Source organism: Trachypithecus francoisi, unplaced genomic scaffold (assembly GCF_009764315.1).
Source record: "Trachypithecus francoisi isolate TF-2019V2 unplaced genomic scaffold, Tfra_2.0 Lachesis_group10, whole genome shotgun sequence".
Taxonomy (NCBI): Eukaryota; Metazoa; Chordata; class Mammalia; order Primates; family Cercopithecidae; genus Trachypithecus; species Trachypithecus francoisi.
In genome coordinates this window covers 2,053,059-2,074,552 of record NW_022681455.1, presented here as the reverse complement: position 1 = coordinate 2,074,552, position 21,494 = coordinate 2,053,059, and the positions used below count along the sequence as shown (strand labels likewise).

The 21,494-nt window shown below is 42.6% G+C and overlaps 1 long non-coding RNA gene across 5 annotated transcripts in view; it reads right to left on the bottom strand.

Annotated features, from left to right (window-relative positions):
- The window catches only part of LOC117086611, a 180,543-nt gene extending 159,056 nt beyond the window's left edge, over window positions 1-21,487 (bottom strand). For 4 of the 5 annotated variants that reach the window (XR_004438477.1, XR_004438479.1, XR_004438476.1 and 1 more), the window contains exons 1-2: window positions 20,761-21,487; window positions 17,596-17,685 (exon numbers count right to left, since the gene is read on the bottom strand). This is a non-coding gene — a long non-coding RNA (uncharacterized LOC117086611). Of the gene's footprint in view, window positions 1-8,384; window positions 8,607-17,595; window positions 17,686-20,760 lie in introns of those variants that run through there. The other variant, XR_004438475.1, reaches the window with a different exon arrangement.
- Window positions 21,488-21,494: the final 7 nt, after the last annotated feature.

Below are 21,494 nucleotides of genomic sequence, written 5' to 3'. Positions count from 1 at the left end.
GATTTTCTGCATCCTCTTGTGTGACATGACAAGAATATATATATCTGGTCTCTGCTCCTGATTCCTGACACAGAGTTCCAAAAATCTTTGTAACTGCCTGAATGATGGGAATGCTAGGAACATCTTTTTGTTGTAATATTTGGTCTTAGTACCCAGTTTCTAAAACAAGAACTTCGAAGACCCTTGGAATCTCCAGAGTGATGAGTGTCCTTTGCTAATGAAATGACTGAGTATTGGGGTCCCAGATAGCTTCAGGATGGGGTTTGGGGAGTGAAGACCAAGGCATGGTCAGAGGGACGGACTTCCAGCCTCCCCAACCTTCGGGGAGGGCAGCGGGGCTGGAGAGGAGTTAATCACCAATGGCTCATGATTTAAAAACTCATGCCCAAATAATAAAGTCTGAATGAAAACCATTAAATTTCTTATTCTTCTGCCCCGACACCTCATCGTCTTACCACTACCATGCACATCCCTTTGCCATCCTGAGAGTCTTTTCCTTCTGGTTTTTAAGCCTAGCTAAAGTGACCTCTGACAGCATGGGATACTGAAACAGAAAGATCAGGACTTTTATTATCCTACCGTAGGCTGTGTCTTGTACTGTCTTGTGGGAAGGAAATTGGCTTAAAGCAGGATGAGTCAGAAATCGGGGACTGTTTCCTAACACTAAGTAGTCCCTATGCCTTCCCCTTCTCAGATGTGGTTTTGTTCACCATTAGGTTGGTCCACATTGAGTGTTCAGGAAAATACCTAGTTCCATCAGTCCTAGTTTCCATTCATGGGGATGGGCGACTCCTGAACATTCATTCATAGGATGGTCCTACCTAGGCTCTACCCATGTTCATACAGGTGTAAGAGTCAGACCCCAGTAGCAGATGAAAACTCTATGATGTGTATCTCTTATGTACTGATCTCATGCATGAATGGAGGTGCTGACCATTTGGGCTCTACCCATCCACATGATTTCTAGAATGTAAGCCTACCCATCTGAAGGTACTCATACCCTTCCAGAGCCTTCATGTCTCCCCAAGGCACATTGTTTCCTTAATCACTAATGGGGAATCTGTCCCTTTGTTCTGCCTGCATATAGTCAGCTTATCATAAGAGTACTAGAACGGCAGGGATTTCCACCCTATGGGCCTCTTTACATGACTGGCATGCTTCATTTACCACCATGGTAGTCAAAAAAGCCCTCTGTCTAAAAACGGCCTTAATATGCTAAGTCTTTGCCTAACATTAGCATTCAAGGCCTAATGGGGTTTGTCTTAATCTACTTGGGCTGCTATGACTATATACCACAGGTTGGATGTCTTGAATAACAGAATTTATTTTCTCACAGTTCTGGAGGCAAGAGGTCCAAGATGAAGGTGTTGGAAAATTTGGTTTCTGGTGAGGCTTTACTTCCTGGCTTGCAGATGACTGCCTTCTCCTTGTGTCCTCACATGGAGTCTCTCTCCCCTCCCCTTCAGCCTGCATGTGACTTTGCAACTGCCTTGACTAATAGAGTACAGCTGAAGGCAATACAACACCTACCTAGCTCTCTCTCAAGATACTTGGCCTTGGGAATCAGCCATCGTGCTGTGAGAATGCCTAGCTCTGAGCTGTGGCTGAGCTCCCACGCAGAGGCAGTGAGTACCGACTTGCCAACTGTGTGTTAGCCAGCCTGGAGGTGGACCTTCCAGCCACTGAATGTCCCTGTGAGGCAGAGATGAGCCTTCCCTGCAGAGCCCTGCCCAGATTGCAATTCACAGGCAACATAAAAAACCGTTGTTGTTCAAATCACCAAGTTTTGGGGTGGTTTACTAAGCGATATAATAGGCACCAGGAACAATTGGGGATGAGCCTTTTCTCTTGTTGCTTCTTTGTAATATAATTTTTAACTCCTCAGAACATAAAAGAGATTTCTCCAGACTTTTGTTAAGCTTTTGGAAATATAACTGGGGCTAAAGGAATGACTGAATATATGCATCTACATCTTTTTTATTCCAATATCCTAATGAAATTATATGAGATTTCATATAAAAAATCCAGCAAACTAAATCTGAAATGTATAAAATGAAATATATACCATGATCAACAGGGATTTATCCCACATGCATAAGGCTGGCTCAACATTTAAAAATCAATCAATGTAGTCCATCACATTAGCAGGCTAAAAAAGGAAATCACATGATCTCGTCAACATATACAGAAAAGACATTTGACAAAATCCAATGCCTGTTCATGATAAAAACACTCAGCCTACTAAGCATAGTGAGGAGCTTCCTAAACCTTATAAATAATGTATATATTTAAAGTCCTACAGTTGATACCATGCCTAATAGTGAGAAATTAGAAGTTTTCTGGCTAAGATTAGGAACAAGACAAGGGTGACCCCTCTTGCCACTCTTTTTCAACATCTTACTGGCAGTCCTAGCTAGTGCAGTTGGACAAAAAAAGGAAATAAAATGTATACTGATTGGGAAGAAAGAAATAAAACTGTCTTTGTTCATAGATGACACAATCGTCTACATAGACAATTGAGAAGAGTCTCCAAAAATCTCCCGGCGCTTATAAATAATTATGTCAAGGATGCAGGATGTAAGATTAATTTATAAAAATCTATCTCTTTCATAAAAATGAATAATAAACAAATAGATAAAATTACAAACACAATACCATTTACATTAAGACCCCGAAAGTTATATACTTAGGTATAAATCTAACAAAATATGTACATGATATACATAAGAAAATCTATAAAACTGTGATAATAGAAATCAAAGAAGAACTAAATAAAATGGAGAGATATGTTATTTTCATGGGTGGGAAGACAATATTGTCAATATATCAATTCTTCCCAACTTGATCTCATTTTGGGGTGGTTTACCAAACACTATATAATAGGGACTCAATGGGGACTCAATGCAATCTCAGTCAAAACTCCAGCAAGTTATTTTGTGGATACTTACAAACTGATGATTGAATTTATATGGAGAGATGAAATACCTAGAACAGCCAAATCAATATTGAAAGAGAAAAACAGGGCTGTGGACTGACACTACTTGACTTCAAGACTTGCTATAAAGCTTCAGTAATCAAGATGGTATGGTATTAGCAAAAGAATGGACAATTAGATTAGTGGGACAGAATAGAGAGCCCAGGAATAGAAACACACAACAACTGACCTTTGAAAAAGAAGCAAAGAAAACTCAATGGAGAAAAGACAGTCTTTTCCTCAAATGTGCTGGAACAACTGGCCATCCATATGCAAAAACAAACAAACAAGCAAACAACAACAAAAAAAAACTGAATCAAGACATAGAGATTACATCTTTCACAATAGTTAACTCAAATGGATCATAGACCTAAATATTAAGTGCAAAATTATAAAACTCCCAGAAGATAACATAGGAGAAAATCTAGATGTCCTTGGGTATGATGATCGTTTTTAAAATACAGTAACAAAGATAAAATTGATATGCAAAGCTTCATTAAAATTAAAAATTGCTCTATGAAAGGACTCTCAAGAGAATGTAAAGACAAGTCACAGACTGAGAGAAAATATTTGCAAAACACATATCTGATAAAGGATTGTTATCCAAAATATGCAAAGAACTCTTAAAACTCAAAAATAAGGAAAGGAATAACTCAATTTAAAAAATGGGCAAAAGACCTGAATATCTCACCAAATAAAGTATATAGATGGCAAATAAGCACATGAAAAGATGCTCAACATTGCATGTCATTAGAGAATTGTAAATTAAAATGACACTACACATCTATTAGAATGTACACATCAACTACACATCCATTAGAATGGCCAAAATCCAGAAAGCCTGATGAAACCACGTGCTGACAAAGATGTGGAACAGCAGGAATTTTCATTCATTGATGGTGGGGATGCAAAATGGTCCAGACACTCTGGAAGATAGTTTGGCAGTTTCTTATAAAACTAAACATACTCTTACCACATAATCCAGCAATCATATACCTTACTATTTATCCAAATGTGGTAAAAACTTCGTCCACAAAAAAACTTGTGCAAAGATGTTTGTAACGTCATTATTACTAATTGCCCACACTTGGAAGCTACCAAGACATCCTTCAGTGGGTGAATGACTAAACAAACTCTGGTAGATTCAGACAATGGAATATTGTTCAGTGATAAAAAGAAATAATCTATTATGCCAAGAAAAGATATGGAGGAACCGTAAATGCATATTACTAAGTGAAAGAAACCAATGTGAAAAGCCCGTATACAGTATGATTCCAACAACATGACCTTTGGAAAGGGCAAAACTATGAAGACAGTAAAAAGATCAGTGGTTGTCGGCCGGGCACAGTGGCTCACACCTGTAATCCCAGCACTTTGGGAGGCCGAGAGGAGCGGATCACGAGGTCAGGAGATGGAGACCATCCTGGCAAACACGGTGAAACCCCGTCTCTACAAAAAAAATACAAAAAATTAGCTGGGCGTGGTGGCGGCACCTGTAGTCCCAGCTACTCGGGTGGCTGAGGCAGGAGAATGGCGTGAACCCAGGAGGCGGAGCTTGCAGTGAGCTGAGATCCGGCCACTGCACTCCAGCCTGGGCAACTGAGCGAGACTCTGTCTCAAAGAGAGAAAAAAAAAGATCTGTGGTTGTCAGGGGTTGCAAGGAGAGAGGGATGAATAGGCAGAGCACAGAAGGCAGTGGAACTATCCTGTCTGATACTACTTATAATGGTAAATACATGCCATTATACATTTGTCCATACCCATAGGATGTACAACACTTGTTGAACCCTATATAAACTGTGGAGTTTGGGTAATAATATTGTGTCAGTGTAGGTTCATTGATTATAACAAATGTACTACTTTGGTGGGAGATGCTGATAGTGCAGAAGGTTGTGGGTGTGTGACAGGAGGGGGATATGGGAACTCTCTGTACCTTCTGTTCAATTTTGCTATAAATCTAAAACTGCTATAAAACATAAAGTCACTTTAAAAATATAATCTTTATACAATTAAATATATATAATGTTTAATGTCCATAAAAGCACTAGAAAGCCAAGAGAGCTAGAACTAGCTTATCAGAAAAGAGAGGACTCTCAGGAAGACATAAAGAATTGATTATGGTAAATTCAGTAGTGTGGAAGAAAAGATCAAGATGCAGAAATAATGGTTTCTATATTTTGGTTTCTTATTTCTTCAGCAATAACAATAAAAGGAAATATCAGGAAAAATAGATTCCCACTCACAATTGCAACATAAATTATAAAACCTTGGCTGAAATGTAATAAGAAAAACGTAAGAGCTAAGTGACAAAACTTTAAAACTTTAAGTCCTAAATAAATTGGTAGAAAATAATTCTATACATATTAATATAAAATATAAGTATTTTATATTAATCTATAAATATAATATTAATCCCCCTGCAAAGAAAAAATCCTAGTGGAAAGAATTGGATAATTCTGATATTTTCTAGGAAGAGAAAATGTGTAAGAATAGAACATAGCTGGGTGTGGTGGCTTACGCCTGTAATCCCAGCACTTTGGAAGGCCGAGACAGGCGGACCACTTGAGGTCAGAAGTTTGAAAACAGCCTGGCCAATGTGGTGAAACCCTGTCTCTACTAAAAGTACAAAAAAATCAGCCGGGTGTGGTGGCATGCGCCTATAATCACAGCTACTTGGGAGGCTGAGACAGGAGAACTGCTTGAACCTGAGAGGTGGAAGTTGCAGTGAGCTGAGATCGCGCCACTGTAATCCAGCCTGGGTGACAGAGCAAGATTTTGTCAAAAAAAAAAAAAAAAGAATAGAACATAAATTTAAAAAATGAAGAATCATAAAGGGGAAATGATTAAGCTATCATATTGAAAAAGTTTGACACTGAAAGGTTAGAAAATTAATCCAGTTAAACAAATGAGCTTCTAGTAAAATACCTATTTGTAAATTCCAATTCAAGATACAATCAAGACAAAATACCAAATTAGTGGGGGGAGGATGGACTAATCAACAGATAGCTTTGAGATCACTGATCAATGACTGTCCAGTTGAGAAAAAACATTTTATTACATTTTATATAAAAATACATGTACAGCGGTGACTAGTGGCTTACACCTATAATCCAACACTTTGGGAGGCCAAGAGGCAGGAGGATCGCTTGAGGTCAGGAGTTTGAGACAAGCCTGGGCAAAACAGTGGCAAAAAAAATCTCTACAAAAATAAATAAATAAATAAAAATGAGCCAAGCATGGTGGTACAAGCCAGTAGTCCCAGCTACTCGGGAGGCTGAGGTCGGAGGGTCCCCCGCTTGAGCACAGAAGTTGTAGGCTGTAGTGAGCTAGGATCACACCTCTGAAGCCTGGGGCAGAGTGGGACCCCATCTCTTCAAACAGGCAAACAAACAAACCATATACAGAAGAAAATAGAAGGACAGTGTTATCATCTTGCTGTGGGGAATATCTTTCTAAGTAAGTTCCCAGAAACAAAGCAAAATGAAAAGCAACTTAATGGGAGGGTGTATTTGTAACATACAAAATGACACAGTGTTGATCTCTATCATATATAAAAAACTTCAACAAATCTATATGATAAACAACCCCACAGAAAATGCACAAAATATACGACAAGACAATTCAGAGAAAAGGAAAGAGAAATGGTTAAGATAAGTATTTGAAGAGATGCTCAACTTCACTAATAATCAAAAATATGCAAATGAAAACAAGATAACACTTTTTGAACATCTGGTTTTAAACAATTCCGGGTTGAATATTCAGTGCTGGGAATGGTCTGTGTAATCAGGCACTTCCCTACACTGTAAGTGGAAATGTAAACTGTGATCACCTTTGTCCAAGGCAGTTTGGCAGCATATATCCCGACACACCCCTGGGTCCTGTACCTGGCATGTATTATATACGGGGTAATTATTGATTGACTTAGTACAGGATTACTTTCACAAACGGAAAGAGTTTGCTGTGAGACAGAGAGGGCTTTCATTCCTGGCTTTGCCATTTATTTACTAAATAACCTTTAAGCAATTGACTGTAACTTCCCTATGTTCCAACTTCCTTATCTAAAAAAAGTGGAGATATTCCTACCTTGTAGGCTGTGAGGAATACTGAAACAATACATGAAATGTTTCATCTAAAGGCTACCAACTTACAAGTGCTCAATGAAGGAAAGACTTTATTCTCCCCATATGATTTTCTTGACAACCCAAGAGAAATCCATTTCCTCAGAAAACTTTACCAGCTTCTTTTTACATTCTCTTTCCTCCTCAATCAACCTTCTCGATCTGCCCTTAGGCTCTTGTCTTTTGCCAACACAGTTTATTAGACTCTTCCCACTGAGGGTGACGTTCATTACTACATCAGTTCTTTAATAGACTTGACTGCTGTGGGTTGAATTGAGTTCCCCAAAGAGATGTTTGGGTCCTGACCTCTGGTATGTATAAACGTGACCTTATTTGGAAATAGGGTCTTTACAGATGTTATCAAGGTAAGATGAAGTCAGAGCGGCATAGGGTGGCCCCTGACCCAATTCAACTGTCGTCCTTATTAAAGAGGGAAATTTTTAACACAGACACACACAGGGAGAACGTCATTTAACTACAGAGGCAAAGAGGGAAGCAATGTGTCTATAAGCCAAGGAAGGCCAAGGAATGCTGGCAACCACCAGAAGCTAGGAAGAGGCAGACACGATCCTTCCCTAGAGGCTGCAGAGAGGATGTGGGCCTGGTGACACCTTAATTTCAGATTTCTAGCCTCCAGAGTGTAAGAGAATAAATTTGTTTTAAGTCATCAAGTTTGTAGTATTTTGTTACAGCAGTCCTAGGAGACTAATACCCTCCTCCACAAAAGGTCAACTGACTAATTCTCAGTTTGGTAATAACCAGTGGAACAGATGGAGATGATACAAGGTTTTGGGTAAGTACGGATAAATCCCCTAAAATATAAACTTGGTTTTTCCACATTAAGCTAGGGTTAGAAAAGAGAAGAATGATTATCAATTTTTTTTTTTTTATGTGTGTGTGTGTGTGCTGCTATAACAGAATACCACAGACTAGGAAATGTTAAATAACAGAAACTTATTTCTCACAGTTCTGGACACTGGGAAGTCCAGGATTAAGCTGCCAGCATATTTAGTCTCTGGTTCCAAGATGGTGCCTCATTGCTGCATCCTCCAGTGAGGGAGAACACTGTGTCCTCACATGGCAGAAGACTGGAAGAGAGGGTGAGAGAGAGAAAGCCCACTTCCACAAGCCCTTTTCATAGCAGCTTTAATCCATTCATGAGGGCAAAGCCCTCATGACTTATAGATCTCCCATTAGGCCCCACTTCCCAGTTCTGTTGCATTGGGGGTTAAGTTTCCAGCACATGAATTTTGGAGGCATCACTTTCAAACCATAGCAATGTTTATGGGTCAGATGGGTGTAAAAAAAATTTTTTTTCTAAGAAACAAAACATAAGCTTGTCTCTCAGTCCATTTGGACTAAGGGAGGAAAATTAAGGGTGTGGTTTTCCAAGCATTAAGCTCCAAAGGCCCCAAATTTCCCTGGTAGGGTGCCAGATGATTGTATGTTCTTAGTGGCCATTAAAGTTCTCCTACTGTGGCTCCAGGCTCCTTTCTTCTTCACTATTTGGTGGTCTAGAGAGATGTAACAATAAAAATAAATTGATCAAAATTAGTTTAGATGAGTTGGCTAAAACAAAAAATGTATTGAGTTGCAAGGAACAGAAAATCCAGTTAAGGTGGTTTAAAAAAATAAGGAATGTACTGTCTCACATAGAAGTCTAAAGGTAAGAAGTTTCAGGGTTGGTTACTATTGCAGCTCAATTATGTCGGGATTCTGAGTTGCTTTTGTACAATATTTGACTTTCCCTTCATAGTCACAGGATATCCAGTAGAACTCCAAGCATCATACCTACAGAACAAGCCCCATGACCAGAAAGCTAAGTTTGTCTTTGCCCATCTCTTTTCAGGAAGGGAAACCCTTTCCAGCCCAGCACACTCGGTTGTGATGAATTCTGAGCTATCAGAGATAATGGACAATGCATGCCCATGGCATGGTATACACTTTCTTGTTTTTGTTTTTTGTTTTTTGTTTTTGTTTTTGTTTTTGTTTTTGTTTTTGTTTTTTTGAGATGGAGTTTCACTCTTACTGCCCAGGCTGGAGGGTAATGGCATGATCTTGGCTCACTTGCAACCTCCACCTCCTGGGTTCAAGCCATTATCCTGCCTCAGCCTCCCGAGTAGCTGGGATCGCAGGCACGCGCCATCACACCTGGCTAATTTTGTATTTTTAGTAGAGACGGGGTTTTTCCATGTTGGTCAGGGTGGTCTTGAACTCCCATCCTCAGGTGATCCACCTGCCTCAGCCTCCCAAAGTGCTGGGATTATAAGCATGAGCCCCTGCACCTGGCCTAGGTACATACTTTCATTGTGACCATATGACTATGCATGTTTGATGCCTGGCTTTATTAAATAATGCACCAACATGGCATTAGTTTCTCAGTCAAAATCTGTAACATGGAATCTGAATATAAATCTAGGTGATGTTCTTGTGGGAGGTAGTTTTAGAAACCATATATAGTAATTACGTTGCTTTTCCAAGTTGATATATTTAATAGTCTCCACAAATAGCTCCCCCAATGAGCTGTACCTCCTGTGATTCACACCCTAGGGGAGTCCCTACCCCTTGAATCTGGGCTGGCCTTGTAACTTGCTTTTGATTAACAGAATGTGACAGAAATCACACTGCATGACTGCTGAGCCCACACCATCCAAAGCCTTGCAGCTTCCTCCTAGGACTGTTGCAATGCTTACTTTTGTGAAGTGAACTACCATGTGTAAGTCCCATCACTCAGACTCCCACACTGTGAGAAAGCCCAGGCCAGCCACATGGAGAGGGCTTCATGGAGAGAAAGAAATGTTTAGCCAGGCCCTTGCATTCTCGTCATCCCAACCCAGGCAAGAAACATGTGCGTGAAGAAGCCATTTTGAACTTCTAACCCAATCAAACCTTCAGAGGATCCCAGCTCCAGATGCCATCTGACTGCAACCAGAATCAAAATCCCAAATAACAACTTCCCTTCTGAAGCTCAGCCAACACATAGAACCACAAGAGATAATAACATTTTTTTCTTTAATTAAACCATCAAATTTGGAGCCTCCAAAAAGGGAATGTGATGGACAGGTCCTAGGGTCAATTATTTTCACCTCTTGCTGTTTATGTCTTCTTAACATTCCCCTCCCCTTGAGTGAGGGTGGGACTTACGTTATACAAGGCTCTGTCTTAGCATACTGGACTAGGAGATTCTTTTTGCTGGCTTCGTGCAGTAAGTAGCCATGTTGAGAAAACCCACATTGTAAGGAGCCACAGGTGGTATCTAGGACCCAAGACTGGCCTCTTCTGACAGCTACCAAAAAGCCAGGGTCCTCAGTCATACATCCACAATGGAGTGAATTCTACCACCAACCTAATGAACTTGGAAGTACACTCTTGCCCTGTCAAGCCTCCAGATGAGAATATAGCTCATCTGACACCTTGACTGCAGTCACATGAGACCCTGAGCAGAGGACCTAGCTGAGTCATGCCCAGGCTCCTGTCCCACAGAAACTAAGATAATAAATGTGTATTATTTAAGGCTGCTATGTTTGTAGTAATTTGTTACACAGCATAGAAAACAAATGCAAGAGGTGAGTGTATTTTGCATAAGGAAGAGCTATGAATTGAGGTGACCCAAGGATGGCCTGAGATAGTTTTCAAAGAGGGCCACAATCAATTCCTTTCCTCTCTGCATATTCATGCTGCTCCTCACATTGAGATGTGGAATCTAATTCCTTCCTGTTGAGTTTGGACTGGTCTTAGTGGCTTACTTTAACCAGTAGAATGTGAGAAGAAGTGATGTTCTGAGACTTCAAGGCTGAGTCAGAAGGAGTCTTGCAGCTTTTTCCTCAGTCTTTTAAAACCCTATACCTGGTAGTACTGACTCACCATGTGAGCTGTCTCCCACGCTGAAGGGACCATGTGGAGAGGCCACAGAGACGCCAGGGAGAGAGGGCCTGGCCACTTAGATTCCATCTGAGCCCTGTTTTCCAGACTTCACTGTCAAGGCATGAGACTGTGAGGGAAGACTTTATGAACTCTCCAGCCACCATCTGAATACCACTGAGTGACTCCAGTTAATGTCACAAGGAGCAGAATAACTGCCCAGCAGAGCCCCATCCTAATTACCCATAGAATGATGGGCTGCCATCAGGCAGGATCTGGAAGGACCTCATACAGGAAAGGCTGAATGCCTTCAACACTAATCTGAGGATATCTCCTATAGGAGGTGGGCAGGAGGGACTCAATAGCAGAATAATTCCACCTATTTCAACTCAGGGGCTAGAGTTGCATAACATGGCCATGCCTAAGTCCTTCATTGACAAGGGGAATGGAACTAATATGATGGCTTTAGACAAATCAGGATTAACTCCCTGGCGTTTTCACTGAATACTTTACTTGGCTGAACACTTCTTGTGTTGGGAGCCAAGCCATAGTGTCTGTCATGATTCATGATTATTTGAAGCCATGGTCATTTTGCCAGGATCGCAGCTGATACTGATTTTGCCACAACTATCTCTACTGCTCACTGGCTGCTGAAGGTTCCATCTTCACTAGCGCTTACTGCTTTTTTGGTGAGGTTCCCAGAGGAGCAGCTTGCTTTTTCAAGACTCACAGTTTGCTTGAGAATATGGAACAAATTATCCCAGAGTTGCATGTGAGGATTACTTAGTGATCCTATCCAATGTCAAGTCAAAAGTGGGTCTTCTCACTAACAATTAGGACACAATCCAGGACAGAGCCCAGATATTCTTCAGCACTCTTCTATCCTAGGGCAAGTTTCCCAAGGCATGCCTCCTGGAGGTTGATGAAAGATCTCTTAATGGGAATGAGGTGGCCATTTAAAAAAATTCATTAGGATCAAAGTTCTCTTTCCCAGAAGGTCTAGCAAATTCTCTATTGCACAGGATTCGTGATGCTTGCCTTTACAGTCCTAACATTCCCTTTAGCTATGCAGATTAGGCCCTTAGCCAACCCTTTACCAGTCATCAAAAATGACTGGAAGCCATTGCTAAGTTGAAGTGGACTCAGCCATGAGGAGCCTGAGATTCATGACAGCATCTTGAACATGTTAAACATATTAGTACAAAATGGTAAGGTTTCTCTGGCATGACAGTGCTTAGAATTAGCAATAAGACCAATATCTTAACCTTGAGGCAATTTTGACACATTATAAGAATCAGACTAGTAACCAGGAACTGGAAAGTTTCCATAGCAGTCAATGGTGTTTTATTACCTCATCTATTTTAAAGAACAATGTATTACTTCATCTCTAGTGTTTTATGTTATTAGAGATTCACTTTTATTGAGCAAGGCTTTAAGAAATGTTACAAAGGGAGGAGTGGGCATATGCATGTTCTCAAATCCCAAGGGGAAAATAAGGGCCATGGAAGACTTAAACCTTCACATGCTTTTCCTCTCTGGGTTTGATGCTGCTAACGGAAAAGCAATGCTGTGCTCCTTGAGAGGAGGTTTTAATTAGACAGTATAGCAATGATTCCAAGGCTCTGCTCCCTGGGTTTTAGCGCATTGAGAAATTGAGATTATTAGAGTGGAAAACCTTCCAATAAAATGTCCCCAATGAAGTTTTCTAGCTTGAAAACTATTGGTCAAAAGAAAAAAAAAAAAAGGAAAAAAGAAAAATTAAAAAACAGAGGAGCAGGCTGGGTGCGGTGGCTGATGCCTGTAACCCCAGCACTTTGGGAGGCCAAGGCGGGCGGATCACTTGAAGTCAGGAGTTCAAGACCAGCCTGGTGAACCCTATCTCTGCCAAAAATGCAAAAATTAGCTGGGCGTGGTGGCACATGCCTGTAATCCCAGCTACTCAGGAGGCTGAGGCGGAAGAATTGCTTGAACCCAGGAGGTGGGGGTTGCAGTGAACTGAGATCATACCCCTGCACCCCAGGCTGGGTGACAGAGCGAGACTCCATCTCAACAAAACAACAACAACAACAACAACAAAAACCCAGAGGAGCTAGAGACAAAGTGACTTAGGCTTACATACAGAGCCTGCTATAGATAGGTATACACATGGACCAGAACTCATACTTGTAATACTCATTTGCCTGAAGACAGCTGTCTGATGGGAAATTGTATGAGTGAGGATATAAGAGAAAACAAATAAATGTGCTCAATTATTTTGAATACCTTTTTTTTTCCTTTTCTAAATGCATCATTCAAAAAACTTGCTATAGTCTGATTTCATTTGTAGGATGGTATATTCCAAAGTTGAGGTGATAGATTTCAGGAACTTCCTAGAAATTTTACAGCTATCGGCCAGGTGTGGTAGCTCACACCTATAATCCCAGCACTTTGGGAAGCCGAGGTGGGTGGACCACCTGAGGTCAGGAGTTTGAGACCAGCTTGACCAACATGGAGAAACCCTGTATCTACTAAAAATACAAAAAATTAGCCAGGCGTGGTGGCACATGCCTGTAATCCCAGCTACCTGTAATACCCAGGCTGAGGCAGGAGAATTGCTTGAACCCAGGAGGCAGAGGTTGCGGTGAGCCGAGATCACACCATTGCACTCCAGACTGGGCAACAAGAGCGAAACTCGTCTCAAAAAAATATAAAGAAATTTTAGAGCTATCTCATTGCCTTTTAACTCTGCTTCTAAAACCCTGCTGCTTCTGCTATGCATTCTAAGAAAGAAGATTTATGTGATCTAATTTATTTCAGTGGAAAAGCAGGGATCTAAGTTGTCTCATGTCCAACAAAGTTGGATTGTGTAAGATTTTATTAAAAAATCCAGTGCTTCTACTCTGTTTATTACCTGAACTGGAAATCTGGTGTACATTTTGGAGTTCAGGGAAGGTCAAAAAAAAAAAAAAAAAAAAGGAAATGGTCTCTACTTCTCCACTGGATGCTTTCTGTTGCCCCGACCCTTCTCTCTCTGTCATTTTCATGCACTCAGGAGGTCATCTCTTTGGTCTTCCAGTCTTGGTTAAGAGCGCTGGGTCTGAAGTTTGAGCCACGTCAGCCAAGGGTTAGAGCTGGACACAGAAGCCACTACAGGCCTCTCAAGTAGAAAGGGATTTAATACAGGAAATTCTATGTTTACGTTTACAAAATCCTTGCAAGAAAAAAATTTGGCAGTTAAATAAAAAAAGAAACAAACAATTAAACATGCAATGATCATAGGACCCAGCAATTGCACTCTTTGGCAAAGTGAAAATGTATGTTCACACAAAAACCTGTGTGTGAATGTTCACAGCGGCTTTATTTGTAGTGGTCCCAAACTGGAAACAGCTGAGCTATCCTTCAGTAAGTGAATAGTTAAACCAGCGATTGTACTGCCATACTATGGAACACCACTCAACAACAAAAAGTAATGAGGCTGGGGGCAGTGGCTTACGCCTGTAATCCCAGCACTTTGGGAGGCAGAGGTGGGCAGATCACTCGAGGTCAGGAGTTCGAGACCAGCCTGGCCAAAATGGTGAAACGTTGTCTCTACTAAAATACGAAAATTAGCTGGGTATGGTGGAAGGTGCCCACAATCCCAGGTACTTGGGAGGCTGAGGCAGGACAATTGCTTGAACCTGGGAGGCAGAGGTTGCAGCAAGCCGAGATCATACCACTGCACTCCAAGCCTGGGCGACAGAGCAAGACTCCCTCTCAAAACTAACTAACTAACTAACTAACTAACTAAATAAACAAACAAACTATCCATACACACAATATCTTGGATGATGAATCTCCAGGGAACTTGAATGACAAAAGCACATTTCAAAAGATTATTCATTTATAATACTTAAAAAAAATTAAGACACGGTCTTGCTCTGTCACTCAGGCTGGAGTGCAGTGGTGTGATCATGGCTCATTGCAGCCTCAATCTCCTGGGATCAAATGAGGTCCCAGCCTCCCCAGTAGCTGGGACCAGAGGCACGTGCCACCATGTCTGGCTAGTTTTTATTTTTTGTTGAGCTGGGGTCTCGCTATATTGCTCAGGCTGGTCTCAAACTCCTGGGTTCAAGCAATTCTCCAGACTTTGTCTCCCAAAGTGCTGGGATTACAGGCGTGAACCACTCCACTTGGCCTACAATACATTTTGAAATGACAAATTTTTTTTTTTTTTTGAGATGGAGTCTCGCTCTGTCGCCCAGGCTGGAGTGCAGTGGCCTGGATCTCAGCTCACTGCAAGCTCCGCCTCCCGGGTTTACACCATTCTCCTGTCTCAGTCTCCTGAGTAGCTGGGACTACAGGCGCCTGTCACCATGCCCGGCTAGTTTTTTTGTATTTTTAGTGGAGACGGGGTTTCACCATGCTAGCCAGGATGGTCTTGATCTCCTGACCTCGTGATCTGCCCGTCTTGGCCTCCCAAAGTGCTGGGATTACAGGCTTGAGCCAAAATTTTAAAAATAGAGGACAGGTTCGTGTTTTCAAGAGGTTAGGGATGGGTGTGGGAGGGAGGTGATGCAGTTATAAAGGGGTAACATGAGGTATCCTGGTGGTTCTGGAATCTTGATAGCGGTGGTGGATGAATGAATATATACATGCAATAAAACTGTATAGAAGTAGGCCAGACATGGTGGCTCATGCCTGTAACCCTAGCCCTGTGGGAGGCCAAGGCAGGAGGACTGCTTGAGCTCAAGCGTTCGAGACCAGTCTGGGCAATAAAGTGAGACTTCTGTCTCTACTCAAAATAAATAAATAAATGAAATAGTTGGGCATGGTGGGTGGCCAAGGAGGGAGGATCAATTGAGCCCAGGAGCTGAAGACCAGCCTTGGCAAAAGTGAGACCTTGTTTCTACTAAAAATATGCAAATTAGCTGGACATGGTGGTGTGTACTTGTGGTCTCAGCTACAGAGGAGGCTGAGGCAGGAGGACAACTTGAGCCCAGGAGGTTGAGGTTGCCAGTGAGCCTGGGTGACAAAGCGAGACCTTGTCTCAGACAAAACAAACCAAACCAAACTGTATACAAGTAAATATATATACTCTGGCACAAATGAGTACAAAAACTGAGGAAATCTGAATGAGATTGGTGAATTCTATCGATGCCAATATGCTGCTTGTGCTATTGCTCTACAGTATTTGAAGACATGACCATGTCACTCATTGTATTATTTCTTAAAAATACATTTGAATCTATAATTATTAGTTGAAAAAAAATATTTATGAGACAGAGGAAGAGAACTTGGAGGGCCATCAGTTGTTGTTGATGTCAGGACATTACCGCCATAGCTGAAGGCCAGAATTCAGAAAACCACTCCTGCTGCCACACTGCTCCCCCAACCCAAGTGGCTCTCATGCCCATTAAAATGGTGACTAGAAACAAACTCTAGCTGCCATTAATCTTCATGCCAGTTGGACCAGAAAGCAGAAAGACGGCTTCTGTTTCACTTCCACCTGCCAGATTGAGCAGGAACACATCTAATTGACAAAGCTCAATTTGCTTCCTACATGTGAGATGCAAAATGGTCTGGGACATGTGGCTTTTAGCACTCCAATTTTTCCAAAGAGAATATGGAATGGGAGTTGAATGAGTATAATATCCACCATAACCAGCCACTAGCTATGTGGTCTTGGACAAGTTTATTAATGTTTCCAATTCTTAGTTTCTGACTCTATGGAATAAAGATCATTATCATACTGAGTGTGGAAAACTCAAATTGTTTTTACCCTGCTCTAATACAACAATAATCAACAGAGAAGAATTCCGTGGCCAAGTATGCCAGGGATTTCTTCCCACCAATAAGCAGGTAAGCAGCTCGACATGGGACACCAGCAGGGTGCCCTTCGATTCCATTCCAAGGGATTTCTTCCCACCAACAAGCAGGCAATCAGCTCGACACGGGGCACCAGCGGGGTGCCCTTGGATTCCATTCCATTCTGACATGGTCTCCTTGGAGATGGCATCAGATCCCACAGGTCAAGGGTTGAGTCTCCAATACTGTGCTCCCGCCAACTTCTGATGCCAATTGCAAGCCCCAGCTTATTTTACCAGTGCTTCTGACTGGCTAAAAATTGGGGTTCACATGACCCCCTTCTTAGGTTTATTAATCTGATAGAGTGGCTCGCAGAACTCAGGGAACCCCTTATTCAGGATTACCAGTTACTATAAAGGATATGACAAAGGATGCAGATGAAGAGATGTACAGGGCAAGGTGCAGGAGAACGAGCTTGGAGCTTTGGTGCCCACCCTGAAGCGTCACCCTCCATGAACCTCCACGTGTTCAACTATCTAGAACTCTCCACACACAGTCCTTTTTGGGTTTTTATGGAGGCTTCATTACGTAGGCATGATTGATTAAATCATTGGCCATTGGTGATCAAGTTAGCCATCAGCTTCTCTCTCCTCCCTGGATGTTAGGGGATGGGGCTGAAAGTCCTAGCCCTCTAATCCTGCCTTGGTCTTTACAATGACCAGTTTCCACCCTGAAGCCACCTAAGGGCTGCCACTCAACAGCAAACTCATTAGCATACAAAATACATCACTTTGGTGATTCTAAGCATTTTAGAAATTGTATGCCAGGAAAACGGAAATGAAGACCAAATATATATTTTACCACAGCAAACACACTTACCTCCTAGAGTTGGCTGAGACGTAGCACACTGCCCCACACATCTCATACGCTCCCTCCATCCTTGCTGGCCATTATCATGGTTTGTGCAGTCTGAGAAAGAAAATCAGCAAATGTTCCAGTTGAAAAGCAAAGGAAATAAATATTTAAAAACAGAGAGAAGAAAGAATTTTAAAGGGAAAGCAGGAGAATCATTCTTGAATAACTGGCATGTACTCAGTGGCAAGAGATGGGAAAGAAAGATGTGAAAAATGTTATTCCACATATTTAGTCTTGTATCGAATGACTGACTTATATCCAATTAGAGAACTTGGAGTTGGAGGCCTCACTCTTCTCCCCATATTTTGTATCATGTTAAAACAAATATGAAAATGTTATGAAAGTCATAAAATGATTCAATATCATATCCCCTTTAGATTATAGCCCCTTGAAGATTATTTCTCCTCTACTGCTATACCCTCAGCAGCTAGTATGTTTTTGGAGATTAGCCAAGTTTGTGAGTAAAGGTGTCAGCATCAACAACTAGCTACTAAATGTATTTGCTTCTTTTCTGACATACCATGAAGTCACTATATAGTATAGCCAGAGTGTCTGTCAGTTCAACCACCCGCTTGTTAACATCTTTCACTGGCCTTTTATTGCCTCCTGGAGAAGGGTTTCTCGGCCTCAGCACTATTGACATTTTGGGCTAGAAAAATCTTTGTTGTGGGGGCGTCCTGTGCACTGCAGATGGTGAGTGAAATACCTAACTTCTACTTATTAGATACCTATAGCACAGCTCCGTTTGTGACAATCAAGAATGCCTCCAGGCGTTGTCAAATGTCCCCTGGGGGCAAAATCACCCAGGGATGAGAACCACTGTGTTAGAGGAAAACACAACTGAGCCATCACCCTTAGAGCTTTCCACTACAGCTGGTAGTTTACTTCTAGTTCATGTAATCTTCTTATGCTGCCCCAGACCCTGTGCTGGACTTTGTTCAAGTTGCCCTAATGCTACTGGGAAAATGACAACAACCTCCACTACCAACCTCCTCCCTCTGCGCCCAAAAACAGTTAAAAAAAAAAGAACCTCTTTTTCCCTCTAGCTGTCAATTATGGGTTGAATTTCGTCCCTCCCCCAATTAATATATTGATGTCTTAACCCTTAGTAGCTCAAAATGTGACTGTATTTGTAAATAAGATCATTAAGGTGGGCCCTAATCAAATGTAACTGGTGTTCTTAAAAGAATAGGAAGTTTGGACACAGACAGATATATAGAGAGAACACCACGTGAACATGAAGACAGCCAGCTACGAGAAAAGGAGAGAAGCCTCAGAAGAAAACAGCCCTTGATCCTAAACTTCCAGTCTCCGGAACTGTGAGGAAATAAATTTTTATCATTTGTCACCCTATGGATGGTATGTTGCTGTAGCAGACCTACCACCTGTCTTCAGAAAGTTTTCTAGAGAAATAGCCTTTATTCTTCAAGCTCCCTCTGACCTACCATTTCCCATCATTTTGTAAATATTTTCAGGCCCTAATAATGTTGATTTTATTTTCATTATTTCTTCTACTGTCACACACTTCTTTTTATTTTATTTTATTTTATTTTTAGACGGAGTCTCGCTCTGTCGCCCAGGCTGGAGTGCAGTGGCCGGATCTCGGCTCACTGTAAGCTCCGCCTCCCAGGTTCAGGCCATTCTCCTGCCTCAGCTTCCTGAGTAGCTGGGACTACAGGTGCCCGCCACCTCGCCCGGCTAGTTTTTTTGTATTTTTTAGTAGAGACAGGGTTTCACCGTGTTAGCCAGGATGGTCTTGATCTCCTGACCTTGTGATCCGCCGGTCTCGGCCTCTCAAAGTGCTGGGATTACAGGCGTGAGCCACCGCGCCCGCCCCGTCACACACTTCTTAATAGGGCAGGTGTTTTGGGGTGTGACCGGAAATTGACTGGTATCAACTTCCAGTGTTTGTGTGATAGGAGGTCTCAAACTACAGGATAAATGTGTCATATCTCCCATAAGTATCAGTTTTGCACAGTGATTTTTTTTTTTTTTTTGGGATGGAGTTTTGCTCTTCTTGCCCAGGCTGGAGTGCAATGGCAAGATCTCGGGCTCACTGTAACCTCCCCCTCCTGGATTCAAGCAATTCTTCTGCCTCAGTCTCCCGAGTAGCTGGGATTACAGGCGCCCACCATCACACCTAATTTTTTGTGTTTTTGTAGAGACGGGTTTTCACCATGTTGGCCAGGCTGGTCTCGAACTCCTGACCTCAGGTGATCTACCTGCCACAGCTTCCCAAAGTGCTGGGATTACAGGAGTGAGCCACCGCGCCCGGCTTGCTCAGTGATTTTTTTTTTTTTTTTTTTTTTTGAGACGGAGTCTCACTCTGTCGCCCAGGCTGGAGTGCAGTAGTGACTCACTGCAGCCTCTGCCTCCCTGGTTCAAACGATTCTCCTGCCTCAGCCTCCTGAGTAACTGGGATTACAGGCGTGCATCACCACGCCCAGCTAATTTTTGTATTTTTAGTAGGGATGGGGTTTCATTATGTTTGTCAGGCTGGTCTCGAACTCCTGACCTCGTGATCCACCCGCCTCGGCCTCCCAAAATGCTGGGATTACAGGTGTGAGCCACCGCGCCCGGCCGCTCAGTGATTTTTTTCAGGAAAATGTTAAATAATTTGTTCATGCATTAATTTAAAGCGTATTTACATGAAAACGAATATAGTTTTAGCATATTCCCGTATATTTCACGGAAATTTCTAGCTTATAGCATGTTCCTCTCAATGGAAGTGTTCCCTTTCCTCAGCTTCAGGGTCTCTTCATCACTCAGAGGCAGCATCCTACTGGCGCACCAGATGTTCGTTCAGCCATTCTCCTCATAGAACGCAGAGAGGCCAGGTGTGAAACCAGACCAGTCTATCTACAAAGCTAAGAAATATTCCTAACGGACTTCGCGGAGAGGGAGAGGGAGGTTTTAAATTAATCCTAAGCTTTTCTGATTTTGGGGTTCCAGGTTAGCTATACATACTCTTGCATGTCATAATGGGCACAGCCCTAGTAACTCTGATTTGAAACGATGATCTGAGGTTATCGATTAGGGAGAGGAATAAGGACAGAGAAGCAGAGCAACGGAGACCGGGAAGTTTCCGTCTCTGCCCTGGACTGCAGCCAACTGCTTAGGCACACACACCTGCTGTCCTCCAGGCTCTGAGTCACCTCCTCGTCTCTCCCTGTCCAACGAGCAGCTGCCAAATGGCAGCCAAATCCAGTAGATATAAGCCAGGACCCCACCTGTGTTTCAATTACTTTCTTTGAAATTTGCCACGTCCAGGTTTATTGACCCGGGCAGTCTTTTCAACATTTCCTTATGCTGCATACGGGTGGGGCCAGGGACCTTCTTGTGCACTGCCAGTCCTCACAACAGAAAACGTTGAATTCAGCTACTTGGAACCTCGTTCCTGGTTCCGAGCCTCAGGGAAAGCCAGAAGAGCAAGAGCCAGCCTAGTTAGTCACTCCCACATCTGTAACCCCAGTTTAGGGGCCTTGTCACGCTAGCGCCCTTCGGGTACCATAAACCAGGCTTCTCAAAGGGCGCTGCCACAGGTTTCCAGGAGTTATCAAAGTCGATGATCCCGGCCCTGTGACCCCAGGGTTTGAAAATTCAGACCTTTAGCCCAATGGAGAGGTTGGCTCAGCGGTCCTCCCAGCATCCTCGGGTGACACTAGGATTCCTGGGAGATTCGAGAGGCCACCGGGGAGGACATGGGAACTGCGTTCAGGCCTCCCACTGCCAGCCAGGCGAGAGGCGGGACGCGAAGCCGCGGCCTCCTTCCTCTCCCCTCAGGCGGCGGCGGCGGCGGCAGGCCCCGCCCCGCGCGGCGGCCGTCGGCGGAGGGGCGGGGCCTGCCACAGCGTCGCCGGTTG